The 15224-nt window shown below is 36.3% G+C and overlaps 1 protein-coding gene across 3 annotated transcripts in view; it reads left to right on the plus strand.

Moving 5' to 3' along the window:
• Nucleotides 1-462: 462 nt before the first annotated feature.
• Nucleotides 463-15224, plus strand: part of LOC106056384 (myosin-VIIa-like) — an 83501-nt gene continuing 68739 nt past the window's right edge. The window contains exons 1-2 of one of the 3 annotated variants that reach the window (XM_013213097.2): nucleotides 465-591; nucleotides 10017-10125. The gene's annotated coding sequence lies outside the window, so the exon portion shown is untranslated. Of the gene's footprint in view, nucleotides 592-10016; nucleotides 10126-10488; nucleotides 10886-15224 lie in introns of those variants that run through there. The other 2 variants (XM_013213095.2, XM_013213096.2) reach the window with 2 other exon arrangements.

The following is a 15224-nucleotide window of genomic DNA, read 5'->3' on the forward strand; positions in this document are numbered from 1 at the left end:
TCAACCCAATGGTCCCTGGTTCGTACCCTGTCCGCTGCCATCCCCAGTCATCCTGCTGGTGGCTTGGACTAGGATGTATATTATCTTCAACTATGAAGGAGCATTCGAAACATGTAAAACATTTTCAAATAAATCTGTAGCTCGCAAGAAACGTAACTACAGTCTTAATAAACAAGACTGTAAAAGATCGATAATTTCCCTTTATTTTCTTGGCGGTCTCATAAAAGACAAGTTTATATGATTTTGACTTTTGGGTTGTCCCATATTGTTTAAAAAAAAAAGTTAAATCAAGATCTAGATCTACTATGTTTTCAAAAAAGCAAATATTTATCAAATCCTGTGGATCTAACTAGATTATCTGTCAATCGAGTACATTAGCCCCCCCCCCCCTTCTTTTTTTTTAAAATCATTGCCATCAAACGGGTTTCGGTAAAAATGACGTCAACTTATTTTTAACCCGGAAGTGCTCTCCACTGTGTTGCTGTTCGTACACCTTCCACTGGGTGTGACGGCATCTAAATTTATAACTTTCCGAAAGTAGTGTTCTTTCATGACATGACGAAGGATTAAAACTTGCATTGCTAAATTAAGGTACTTCTTTTATTTTATTTACTATTGAAACGATTCATCGGGACTCAGTATTATAATAAGGTTCCATATCTTTATGTCTCATTAGCATTAGATTCATTAAATACTTTTTGTCGCTTTTTAACGTTGACCTCTTCCTTTTAAAAGTAAGAAAAAAAAATCTAAAAATAGATTAGAAACTCGCTCATACTCTACCGGCATTATTCTAGACATGATTAGACTATTAGAGTTAGTCCTTATCCGCTTTTTACCCTCGATATTTAAAATACTGAATAAATTTAACACCAAACCATAACTTAGATTTTAGAATCTAGTATAGAAATATAAATTTATAAAACGGGTTGCCTGAATTTTAAGTTAAAGTCTGTTAAAGTCTCTTGTACGGTTAGGTTATCGTTGGCGTTAAAACATTGTCATTAAAAATTAAATCATTTTGTGGTCATGAATGATAATGACTTGAATGGCATTTAATGACATGATTATGATTTGATATCATGATTCATTGATCAGATTTGATACTATACGCGTTAGCCAAATTGTTAGTTAGATCTAGATCTACAACCTTCAGTTATATGGGAATCTACATCGTTACTGATTATAAAATAAAATGACTTTATTGAAGTGTTGACTAGATTCTAGATCTAGATCTAGTACTAGTGTGGCTAGTGTTATGTAATACTTGATTATTTTTTTATTTTTACAAAGCATAGATCTATATCAATTAATAAAATAATAATAATTTTATTTTTAAAGCGTTGTTAACAAACAAAATGTAGGCTCAAGGCGCTGTAATAACATTACAAACACAACAGCTACAATGACAATTAATCTAAAATTCACTCTCTGTGTAAACGGTTTGGTTCAGATTTTGTTTTCATTTCTCCCACTTCCCATTCTCTATGATCAAGTAATCAAGTTGAAACTTTGCACCTTATTCATTGTTCCAATTATTTTATTCAATTATTCGTAAGCCTTTTGTAGAGGTTGTCATTAAAAATTCGAAACTAACAATAGATAACTGTAAAATGTTCTATATTTTCATAAGCACTTGTCTAGCTCAGTGGCTAGCATGTAATATCTAAGAGGCTTTAAAAGCCCTTGAGTTTGAATTCAAGTTGAGCACTATTTTCTTTTTGGTTTTTTAAATTGCTGTTGAAAAGCCATCATAGAAAACTTTCCCCAGCCCCCGCGCTCCAATCGGTCTATGCAAGTGATTGGACCATACTACATTGAGCATTATAAAAGCATGAAATTGTGCTAAAGAAAAATGATTGGTAAAATTTTAAAGTTGAATTTAAAAATTCTTACATGTGAAAAAAATTGAGGTATTTAGGCTTTAAAAAAATCATATATCTCATCTTGATTTTGTACAGATGTTACACAAATTCTCTTCAAAATTAATTTTATTGTCCTTGTGTATCCATGAGTTAATGTAATCAATCTATCTACTGTAGTCTTGCTGGCTTATAAATTGTATCTCTCTCTTTTACAAGTTGACTGGGATTTTAGGGGGCAGATACGAATCTTCTTCCTAATATAAGAATTTTATGAGCCTTCATATGACCATATATAATATGTCAATAAATTATTATAGCAAATGTTGGTAGCCTTTTGCCAACCATATATCCCGTTTCAATTTTCTCTATAGAACAAACCTAAAAAAAAAAAAACAATTTGGAGGGTGTATTAGACAAAGTGTACCTCCCTTTTACTTGTAAACTTCATTCTTAGACCTGTTATAATTTATGAATACTATTCTGGAAAGGTATTGTGTTATAAGTGTTGCAGGTTCAGGTGATGCTCTTGGGGTTAGTCAACCTGTATAATTGTAAAATTACCTAATTAGCATTCAAAGGTAAGACTTTGGACTATGCAATCCAGTAGTCAGCCACCATATTCTCTGGAAAGCATATTTATTTTATACAGAGATGTGGTCAAGTATTATGATACTGATTGTGAAACATTTTATCTCAAGATATGTTATGGTTACAATTTGATAGGCAAAAATAAATTCACCTGCTTCAATGCTAGAAGTTTTACATGACATATTTTTTTGCCCATTTTCATGAATCATATTCTGCGTGTCTTTGTGGAGCATTTAAGTGGTCAGTAATTGTTTAAATAATGTGAATATATTTTAAAAATATAAGTTACTTTAATTTAAAAAAAAAAAGATAATTACATAAAAAATATACAAGATCATGTATTCACTGCCTAATGTTATAAGATTATTATTCCTCACTTTAGTAAAGCTTCTTAAGGGGACATTTATAACACATCAGTACTTTGTCCCAAAATAAACAGATAAATGGACAGCTTTTAAGGGGCTTTTTAAAAGGTGCTTAACATCATTCATGTGTAATTCTAGTTTTATGATAATTTTAAGTTGATATTTATGGTACTTAATTTTTGTTCTTTACAAAAGACATGCAACATTTAAAAAAAAACAGCAACATTGTTTTGTAATATCTTTATTTATACAATTGAAAAATACCTGAAATGACTTGCATTTGTGTGTACTTACTTTTAAGCTATGAAATGTAATTCATCATTCAGTAATTAAAGTATTATATGGCTCAGACCTTATACTTGTTCTATTTATATATATTTGTATTTGTTAAAGTGTATAATTTCTGTAGTGTTGAGACCATAAACTATATTATAGAAATTCGATCCTTACTTAATGTTGTCTATTGAGACCTAGTCTATGGATAAATCTAGGTGAATGTGAGTAGACCTGTTTTAGCGGTCTGAGGTTTTATGACCATCTCAACCTTCAGGGCTGGATAGACTCAAAATTTTAAAAAAGTTGATCTCATTTTCTCAAAAATCGTGTTTCCTGCTCATCACCCATTACATCCAATACTGCTTATTAGCGTAGACTGAAATGCAAACATGATGTGTCAATTTCAACGTGTGTTTAATGTCAATGCAAGGGGAAAAAAATTTCCAATAAAAAAAAAAAAGGAAGGGAGGATTAAAAGTGGAAAGGAAGTGTATTTGAAATCTACATTTGCTGTTTAAGTACATCTAACTACGGGAGTGGATGTTGACTGTCATGATTGATGCATGCATGAAGTACATATTGAAACATTTCAATAGATTGAACAGACTGTCTTGATTTAATGTCGGGATTGAAAGTACAAATGGAAATATAACGTGACTCTCGAGACTATGTGGAGGATGCACATGGTTTGGAGAAAATGTTAAAAAGTATCTTCATAATGTATTCCTAATAACTCTATTTCTCAGCCAACCCTAGACAATAAACTTGTCTACATAGGCACTGCCATATATTCTGTATATGTCATAATTTAAGAGTTTGGCATTGCTGATGGTGCTTGTGTCGTTGCTGGTAAAGGGGGGGGGGTGTCCAGATCCAGATCCATAGATCTGCTGGAGTGGATAAAAAAATAAAGTTCTGTCTATATTGGACCTTCCTTAAATCCATTAAAACCCTTTTACCAGGACGGGGAGAGAGAAGTTAAATAAAGAAAATTAAACAAAAGGAAAAATTGAATATTCTAAATTCCCTTTTTTTTTTTTTTTTGGCTGTAGCTACTATATACAAATAAAGTGGCCTACCACTTTCGTTTCGAAAATGTCAATTTTGAAATATTTTTTTGATATATGGTCAATTGTTAAGACAGAGAGCTCCCATCATTACTTGTATAAACAGCTCTATTTGCATACTTTGTAATGCATGTACAGAATTGTGGTACTCAAACCGTGGTACGCGGACCCCCAGGGGTTCGTTAGACGACCGTAAGAGGTCTGCAGAAATATGAAAATTGTATACAATTAAAATAACTTCTTCGCTAAACGCCATTGTATCCGATTGTATTATTTCAATACTCATCAACTGTTTAATATGTCTATTACGTACTATTATTTGACTAACTGATTTATATTCTATGCATTTATGTAGATTTTTCACTTAGGGGTCCGTGGGCTAGTTTTGACTGTGTAAGAGGGTCCCCGGGTAAAAAAAAAGTGTAGTTACTATAGACAAAACCAAATAGTTTGTAGACACCACGTACGAAAACAATAAATACATAGCCTTCACGAGAATAATCTCGGATTTAATTTCAAAGAACATTTTTCAACTAAATGTTAAGCCATTTATTAACTAAAACGTGAGTCTGTTTTTATATTACAAAATAATAATATCCCGTGAGTAAGAGGTACTTTACTCTTGAAGACCGAATTACCGATAGGACACGAGAAATGACGTTCATCAATTTCTACTGCTATTGTTTATGTGGGCGTTGTGTGGTCAGAACAACGATCAACCGCATTGAGACTTTTGCCCTCAAATGAACTTAGTGACAAAACAGAAGCCAGCGTAACAACGCAAAACTTGAAGTAAATACTTAAATATACATCCTGCCATAGAAGCCAATAATAGAATGCTGGATAACCGAGTGGTCAAGAGCGTGGAGGGGGGTATTTGGGATTGTTACCAGGAGTGAAGGTCTGGACTATGCTAAGAGTTTACCGAGTTCAACCCACTTAAATTGAAACATTGATCAATATTACTGCTACCTCTCAATGTGTTGAGCACAGAAGAATTGTGTTCTCTATTTGTGGAGATAACATTCTTATCTTTGATTTTTCTTTTTAATTCCCCGTGTTACCGAGACGTTTAATGTGTTTTTTTTTTCCTGATTTGTTTTTCGCCCATTTAGCACTATTTGCCGAGTATAACATTTTCTATACTTACTTACTACGGGCCATCTATTCTCATACATAATATATCTTTTTTTAGTAGGTTAAACATTGATTGGAATATTTGAGCACGACCAAAACAATAAAAGCGTATAAAGAAAACGTTACGAATAGCCTGTCTTCTTCACGTGTAAAATATAATTGATAATTTTACTGTCCAGCCATCTGACTCGCTGGTTGTAGACAATCATATCCAGGGGCGGACTGGGTGACTACCATTCGTACCTGTCTTCATCATATGTAAAAGTAAAGTAAAGTTCCCCTTTCAGACCTTGCGATCTATGGGGCAGATGATGTAAAGGTCCCACGGTTAGTGAGGGTGTCATGTGGCCAGCACAACGACCAAACTAAAGTCATTTTTCCATTAGATCTGGGTGGGCTCAGAGGGGCCCTGCAGATCCCGAAAGTAAAAATCCCAGTCTTCCGGTTCGGAAGCCAAGCGCTTTACCACTCAGCCACCGCGCCCTTAAAAATCCCGTTCTTGGAAATCCCAAGATTCGAACCCAGAACCTCTCGGCTCGTAAGCCAAGCGCTTTACCACGGATAAGGGCAATTCAATTATTACGGAAGATCTTTTGTAAATTGTAATGCGAAGGCCAGTCGTGACGTTTTATGGGCCCCTTTTGTAAGAGGACATTGGGCAATCTTTGGCTGTATTACGAGTCATACTTATACTGTTATGGGCCTATTCCAAACAACACTTTCGGCGTCGGCCTACCAGCCTATTTGGATGCCGGCTCACCTGGCGTTTGCCAAAATTTCCCTATAGCCAGTTTACCCCTAATCATATCACCGACGACAAGATCATCAAAGACAGTCATTGAGCATTTGCTTTGGGAAATTTTTTTTTGACACGTTTGATGTAGAACTATTATAACACTCAAGTCGTTCTTTTCAGGCTATGTATTTTAGAAGTATGCTTTTTGTTATATCCGATGCACGAGTTTCAAAAGTGCAGCAAGTCCCGAAAGAATGTTGGAGATTTTGGACATGATTTCATGGTTTCCCCAAAAGAAGTCAGAAAGTTCGATGTATATTTAATAAATAAATATATATATGTATATATAATCTATAGGACATGATATACAGTATATACTGAATGTGTCCGTTCAGTATAGAAAATCAATACGATGTGATATATATAGTATTTATTTTTAAAAAATCTCATTGCATCTTAGTCTCCTATTGATAACATGTGAATTTATTTTTTTTTTATAAAAAAAGATATGGACAAACAGATAAATCATAGTAGTCTCAATTGTATTATGAACTCTCTCAGCTATTGTCGCTTTTACTTTATTTATTTAGAAATATCTTGAATTGAAATAACATATATTGTTGTGTGATATAGTCTTTTATATCCGGCTTCTCGTCCCAGGTCTCTATTCATTCGATCAAACTTGCAGGGGTCAAGGGTTAAATCTCTTGTTTCTCTTTTTTAAATCAATTCTGCCCTCCCCCTGTTTTTTTCTTCTCCTTTTCTCCCACTGTTGTCCGAGCTGTTGTTTCGTCGCTTTGGTTCCAAGTTTTTTAGTGTTGATTCAGGAAGTATTCGCCTCGCGCTGCTTACAATTGGTGTGCAGTGGCGGGCAGCATTGGGGTCACTAGCAAGACTATTGTAACCCGCATACCGTATTCTGTTTTCATCGTCGTTGTTAGAGAGATAGATTGGGGGGCACACATTACGCAAGTTACGATGATTAATTTTTTTTGTATCTCAGCCATGTTTTGAAGCTGGAGCATTTCTAGGGTACACCTCCAGTGTCTGACGATGCTGTAGAGTAGTGTAGAGGGAAATGGTAGTGAAATGGTAAAACCAAGTCAAACAGCAGTAACAAATCAAAGGGGGGAAAAAAGTAGGCTTATGTCTTCTAGCGAACAGAACTTAGTTATACACACCCATTACTGGGAAACTACGGAGAATAAGGTTTTGTTTGTGGACAATGGGGACATTTCCCCCTCTTCATTTCGGTAAATAGAATCGATGTGAACTAATGTGATATGAAGGATTTAGTTTGACCATTGCAGTAAACAACAGAGGTCATTGTCATAATTTAGGCCAGTGCCTGCCGGATACAGGACGCAACTTTAAAAAGGACATATTCTCATTTTGCTGGACGTTTGGTTGCAAGGCGTGGGTGAAGCTCGAAGGGAATACGGAGTTCAATTGTGATTTTAATTTAAAGATTTCAGTTCTTTGACTATATTAACTTGTATTACTTTTGGAAAGGGTATTTAGCGACTTAATAGCATTACTATGTGCTCAAATTCAAGTTATCTTTCTGACATTATTTATTCACGTGTTTTTTTGTTGTTGTTTGTTTTTTTTTGCTCTGAATATTGAAGTGAGGAAGAAATAAGTCACTCATTGTGACAACGTGGTTGAATGTGACAGGAATACTACTTGACCCTGCTCTCCACCACATCCCTACCTCAAGAATAGTCTACGCATGTATATCTTTTTTTTTTTTTTTAACTTTATTTTGAGCGACTGGCCAGCAGGTACTCGAGGGAAGCTGATCCGACACTTTAAAACAAATAAGATAAAATACATTAAGTTTTTGGCCGGGGGGGGGGGAGGGGCTGTTTGTGTGATGGCCTCAAATTCTGGCTAAGGTCAAGGACTTTTGATCCCGAAAATCAAGTCTTTAATGGGTGCTGACATCGCTAACGTTTGTCTGGTATGATGAATCCGTGTGGTCATTGTGGCAGGCCCGTGATGCCTTAAGAACACGTGAACTTGACATTGCCTGCTCGAAAGAGTGCTAGGGGTCTCACTGAGGTGAAAGAAAGAGAACTTGACTCCACATTATTTGTTGATGACGTAGACATAGGGTGTTAACGATGCTTGGTGGAGCGTTACGTTCAACGATGCAGAGCAACTCTCTTTCGAACTAAAACACAAAAAGTTGATGGTCATTTAGACAATTCTTTGCTACTTGTCACCCCCCCCATCCCCCCACTAATTGTTTACACCATATTTGGTAGCCACAATACTAGCTGAGCTATCGATCGGTGCTCATTACATTCATTTGGCTGCCTAGATCGGTTAGCTATCAAGCTAATGATTGAAACAAAAACAATGTAGCACCATAAACAACCTTTTTTCTTTTCCCCTCAAATCTATAGTAGAGTGGGGATGTGGCCACGGTGTTGAGTCTAAATTTCTATCAAACCTTTCTTGATCTGGAGGCGCGGTGGCTAAGTGGTAAAGCGCTTGGTTTCAAATCCTGGTGAAGACTGGGATTTTGAATTTCGTGATTTTAGGGCGCCTCTGAGTCCACCCGGCTTTAACGGGCACCTGACATTTGTTGTGGACAAGTAAAGACGGTTAGCCGTTGTGCTGGTCATATGACACCCTTGCTACCCGTGGGCCACAGAAACAGATGACCCCATAGATCGCAAAGTCTGAAAGGGGAATTCCCCCCCCCTCTTCTTTCTTGAGCCACATTCTCCAGCTATTCTCAAACTTGTAAAATGTGAGACACGTCTATAAATATTTTATTCATTGTGTATTCATACAATACCTTTTTCTGTATGTTGCATCATTTGATGTCAGTGCAATTCTGGTTTAACCCTCCACCCCTTCTTTTTTTTTTCTTCCTTCCAAAAACAACAAAACTTTGATTATACACTTTAAAGAAAAAAAGTAGGTAAATCAAAATCAATATATTAAAATACCGGAGGAGGAAACCAAATCTTACATTGTGATTGATTCAGGGCGAAAAGAGTTTCAGTGATTGCCGAAATTTAGTAATCACCAAGCTTAGCAAGAACTGAATAATTAAAAAAAAATCTTTTCTTATAGTGTTTCATTTTTTTTCTTTATAGAATGTGCTTTTTTTTTAAAAAAAAAGTTGTTTAACAATTTTTAAAACGCTGTGTGTGTGTGGAAATTGGGAGCGGAGGAAGATGGTGTTTAATGTTGACAGGAATGGCGTCGACGTGGTTACCCATCTCCCCTTTCTCTCTAAAACCCACATCTTGATCATAAAGAAATTTTGGAATCACGCGAAGGAAATTGGAAAAAAAATTGTTTGATAAAACAACTGAGAATATTTCTGTCACACTTGAAATAATCCTGTCGTTTTGCTTTTAAGACTGTGTGAAGTGCTTTCTTCTTGCTCGTAGAAACAGCGCGTTGTAAACGCCAGGCGAATGAGTTCTAAGGCTCAAAATGCAGGACAACTCTTGTCAGACTATTGGAGGGGGGTCTGAGGGTCGACATGACTAAAAGTCTGAAAACATCGCTAGGGGGTCGACGTCTTGACAAAAAAAAAAGGGGGGGGGGTCGGAACCCTTAGCAGTTTGAGAAACGTCTAGTTTATACGGCCACTGTGTGAAAAGTGTGTCACCGCACAGGACATACTTTTATTTTATTTATTTTATTTTTTGCAATTCTATGAAATATGTTTAAGAGAGACAATCTACAGTGTTATTTTATGCTGCAACTGCCGCTCATTTCCCATTTAGAAAAAATTCCCTCACTGCATTGGATTGTGAAACTACTGGTTTAACGTTTGATTAAGTCTAAATGGACTGACCTTTATTGTGCTTTTTTTTTTGTTTGTCTGAAGTAACTTCTTTACTGTATAAGATGAACAGATAAGTTGTGAATGATGTAACCAAAAAAAAAAAATTAGTGTCTTTAGTTTTGTGTTACTAACATGGTTTGAATGCTGATATTGCTGTTGTTTCAGACTTCTTTATCTTGACGTAATCTTGGCTACTCGATAACCTCAGACCCTCGTTCACTTGTATCATAGAACAAGGCTCCTGTCTTCCTGGATGGTATCTTAACAAAACCAGGTGACTCTTAATCTTGGCCTGATTTTCTTCCCCTCCACCCCGTGTCTTTGTAGTGCGTGCGTGTCTGTGTGTGTGTGTGTGTGTTGAAATATGCACGGCTCTGATCGGTGAGGTAACACCCTGTTGCACATCACGAGCCATTTCTTCTAACCTGGTTATTTGTGTGCTTTTGCTTTGGGGGTACCGGTGTGTCAGATACCAAGTACCCTCTTGTACTCAACCTCTTCCCCTCCTCGTATTGTTGAACACACAGCATGATACGAACTACTTCAGGACAATATTGTTAGTTGTTCTTGTTTATTGACGCATAACTTAAGACGCCCATTCAACGTTTAGATAGATAGGTAGGTAGAAGAAGAGGAGGAGGGGGGCCAGCCTTCTTGAGTCGAATGCTAAATTTGAACGTGGCACAAATTCTTGTCGAACCAAAACCAGTTTAACAAACTTTTTTTTTTTAAGCCGGTGCGCCTGGTCAATTCTTTTAAATGTTTATTTTTTCTCCGAAGCTGTGTGTGCTCCCGTCGTATGGGTGTGTAACGGTGTGACATTTTAATGTGTAGGAATTCTGGTCTGGCCTTTTTTCTCTCCCCACTCCTGACACTGTATTTCAAATGATGGACATTTTCTTTCGTGATTACCTTGAATACGTGTAATTATCTGGATATATTATATATTTAGACTAAGAAGTGTGGATTTCACCTAGTCAATGGAGTGAAAAGATTTTTTTTTTCCTTATATATAACGGATACAATTTTCAAAGGTAAGACCTAACAAAATGAGCGCAATTAGACTAGTTCTAATTAGGTGGTTTTCAAACTAGACATCTTTTGACGAAAATCGTGAAAATCATCGTCCCACATTATGTTTCTCATTGTCGGTTGTCTTATCCTGGCCAGATTTTTGTCAGAGCAAATTATGTCCTTTCAATAGCTTCCTACTCTAATAGCTCGTGATTGATAAGTTAATAGATGGTAGATCTAGGCACTTATACACGGTCGAAGTTGTTACTGTCATGGGAATAGTGTAGTGTGTCGTTAAAGGGCACATTTCTTATTCCACATGCTAGGATAAATTCGTACAAGTGCTCCTTCTTCTCTAGTGCCATTAGAGCATAGAACGTGTTGCCTGAATCAGCCATGAAAGCCAATGACTTAGCAGATTTTAGTCCAATTAACATTCACGACCACATTAACACATGGATAGTTTTTTTGAAGGAACTTCTGCAATGTATATTGATTGACCATTTCAGAACCTTGAAAATCCAATCAGCTACCTCCAGGAATTTGTCTTGTCTTAAACACAAGACTCCACCTAAAATAATCACAAATCCGTTGCTTTACATTGATTTTTACTAATTATTAAATTGTTACTACCTTTACTATTTTAACTGTGAATAGACCTTGTTTTTAATGATTTAACTGTATGGAATTTAGCTCTTGTAAAGGAGGGTGAAGGATTACGGGCACGACATGGCCTAAATTGTGCCGATGTGCCAAAAACTCAAACTCAAACATTGAAATATGTTAGATTTTATGATGCTATATAGTTGAACCAATAGTTTTTCTTAAGGAAACAGAATATAAGCGCATAACAAGTATTAATCTTCTTCTGAAAGGACTTCTGTAAATTATAAGCAAACAATATCTATTGTGATAACTTGTGTCTGGAGGCGCGGTGGCTGAGCGGTAAAGCACTTGGCTTCCGAACTTGGGATCCCAGGTTCGAATCCTGGTGAAGACTGGGATTTTTAATTTCGGGATATTTAGGGCGCCTCCGAGTCCACCCATCTCTAGTAGGTGCCTGGCATTAGTTGGGTAAAAGTAAAGGCGGTTGGTCGTTGTGCTGGCCACATGATACCCTCGTCAACCGTGGGCCACAGAAGAGATGACCTTTCCATCTGTTTCTTTGTAGATCTAAGGTCTGAAAGGGAAACTTTACTACATTATAAGGCCTATTTTTTCCCTTTTATTCCATTAGGTATTGAGAAACCAACATTTTAAACTTGACATTTTGTTGAGTAGATCCGGGGAGAGGGAGACGTTTAATTTCTTGCATCAATTTGCTGGACTAATTTTTTAAATCTTCGCATTTCATCTTGAATATGATTCTACGTGTACTATTGGCAGTGAAACTGTTATTCACGAAAGTATGGACGTTCACAGTACGTTGGCACTAGTGAGAATTACTTACAAAGTCACAGAATGAGCTCAGACTACACATAACCAGGGGTCTACTCTTGACTTCATATCTAACCAGGGGTCTACTGACTACACATAACTAGGGGTCTACTTGAGAAATATACCTAGATCTACGTCTGTCTTGGTCTACTTCGGCCTAGAACCCGAAGAAACAGTACATACCCATAGGCTTGTTCCCATGCTAGATTTCAAATGTAAGGGGGAGAAACTCTCCAATGTCTAGTTGTAGCTAAAAGACATTTAAAATCCCGTCCTTACCCTCCCCGCTATTCACGTGTAGATTTTTATCTCATTGTAAAAACAAACAAACTGGTTTTTTAGTTTACTTTGAACGTGAAGCTTCTACTTATCACAGAGTGATTCAGTTCAATCAAATGTGTGGGTAGGCTGAACTTAAATATCTGAAAGCGCTGTTCAAACCTAATAAAAAAAAATTAGTTGAACTGTTGAACTAATAATAGAAATGAATCTAAGCATTAAAAATACGTTATTAGTGGGCGATTCTAAGTCCAGCAAGTGGTAATTAGTACGATTCCTAAGCCCTAAAAATTGGAAAATTCTTTTAGGAATTGAAATCATTGTCGATTACTTATGTCTCTATCATCCACACACTTTCTCAGTACGTATATATGACGATGAAAATTAGACATACCACTCGTTTTTTTTCTCCCAGTTTATCACAAACCCATTCTCGGATCAAGTTGAAACAACAGTTATTTATTGTACCTAACAAAACATAAATCAATGACAGAATTGACCAATTAGTCAATTAATTATTGATATATGTTTTTATAACGAAAAAGGGAAATAACTTCTACATTATTGAGATAGATAGCTATAAACGTGGAGCTCTTCCACTTAATTAATCTTTGTTTGTTTTTTTAAAGTATTTTTCTATTTTGCTTGTTTTCTATTCGGGTTATTTAAAGTCTCTAGATCTATATTATGTCTATTTACGCAGTTTAATATTTACAACCTTTAATAGTTCATCAAGATTTTAAATTCAACATGCTACAGAATACATCCAGTTGATAGAGTAGGCATTGTATTGTTAGTAAGTCTAATAACACATCTAACCAACTTCAGTGATGAAACAAGGGTTCTCGAGTCTTGTGTGCTAAATATTCACTTTGGATTTCACGATGTCTCTGAATCAAATTATTATGTCGACCATGTTCTTTTGAACATCCAAAAAGGTGTATGTATGGTAGGAGGACTTAATGCCGTTGTGCTGAATTCATTACATCCTTGTTCACACATCAGAAAAGAATAGGTTCATATCACCATTAGGTGTCGGAGACTTGAATTACACGTAAGCATATTTTACGACCGTAGTATTACGGAGCAGTATAAAAATAGGAATTAAAGATATTTACAATGAAATGTTCGATTCATAGAAAAGAACTCATGCTAAATGTGCGGCCGCTGATACTAAACTGTAAGTTCTTGTTGGAAACCAGAAACTCGTGTTTGTATCGAGTAGACGTTCGTATCCTCTTTGCATCCTTTAGTCGTTTCACTCTAATTAAAATAATTAATTGGGAAACAAAAGTATAGCAGTAACGAGTTGAAACACGTCACGACATTAATAGGGAGGGCCCTTCTTGCTAGCCCAGAAAACAATACATGTACATTCTATATAGAACAAAAACCTTTTCTGTTCATATGTAAATATGCTACTGGCTTCTTCTACATTGCCAGGAAGTTGATAAAGTACATAGAACCATGTCTGTATTTTGGTCTTTATCATCCTCATATTGTCTTCTTTGTCTACGTGGGCCCTAATAGGATTGGGACGGGGGAGGGGTGCTGCCGTCAAATCTAAGAATCGATAGTACAGAAAAAAAAAAAGAACGCTAAATTTGGCGGGTATATGAAGAAGATGAATACCCCAATGTGATAGAATCATCAACTTCCTGGCAATGTAGAAGAAGTCAGTAGCGTAATTGCATATGAACAGAAAAGGTTTTTGTCCTATACTTGTAACTTATAGCTTTAATGAAGCTTGTCCTTTGAGATCTAACATACTACGTAGACACAGATTGTTGGACAGTAGTTGGAGTATGCCAATTCAACGTGTAGTATGCAACACTTGTCATAGAATCAATAACCAGGTTACTGCTTGAGGAAAAGATTGAAAGAGAAACGCCGTCTGAACAAAAGGAATTTAAAAAATATATACATAATTACGTGTTTGTTTGGCTTGCTGTTTGTTTTTCGTCTATTATAAATCCTTTCCACTCCGACATAAAGACCGGAGTTACGCCTACAGTGGTCCTTGTATTCAAAAGATCTATTTACCTCGCCCCCCCCTCCACTTAGCCGAGATCTTACGTTACCGTGTCTGGTGAGATTAAGCGATTATCAGATGAGACGTGAGATACATGCCCGGGGTAGAGAATGCGATACTCCCCTTGCCAGCTTCAAAAGACATGACTGATGCATGTCAGTGTAAGCATCTGAAAGATGGGGACGTTTATGTGCACTGATTTGGCAGTTGGGGAGAAGTATTAAAATATGCCAGCGATAACATGTTCAAAGTTTGGAGTAAACCAGAAATACATCTGCAGTTCCAAGTTTCTGTTCTTCTTGAGTTGATAAATCGAATATTTTGTTACATGTTTAAAGAAAGTGAAGAATGTCACCATCACTAGGTATGGTGCTAGGCGGCCCTGTATCTGCTCAAAGTAAAAATACTAACAACATTAATCACAAAGTTACTTAAACGCCTCAATTTCAAAATAATCCCGCCTTTTTTCGTCCTCGACATATAAGCAACGTCTTCTGAAGGTTTTCGGAAAACGAACCGTTTGTTGTTAAAAGGATGTGTACATTTTGATCTGAGTGTCAACTCTTCGTAAAGCACGGTGAAAGGGGGCAGTTTCTGCTCTCTAAGTCTTA

Source organism: Biomphalaria glabrata, chromosome 15 (assembly GCF_947242115.1).
Source record: "Biomphalaria glabrata chromosome 15, xgBioGlab47.1, whole genome shotgun sequence".
NCBI classification, from domain to species: Eukaryota; Metazoa; Mollusca; class Gastropoda; family Planorbidae; genus Biomphalaria; species Biomphalaria glabrata.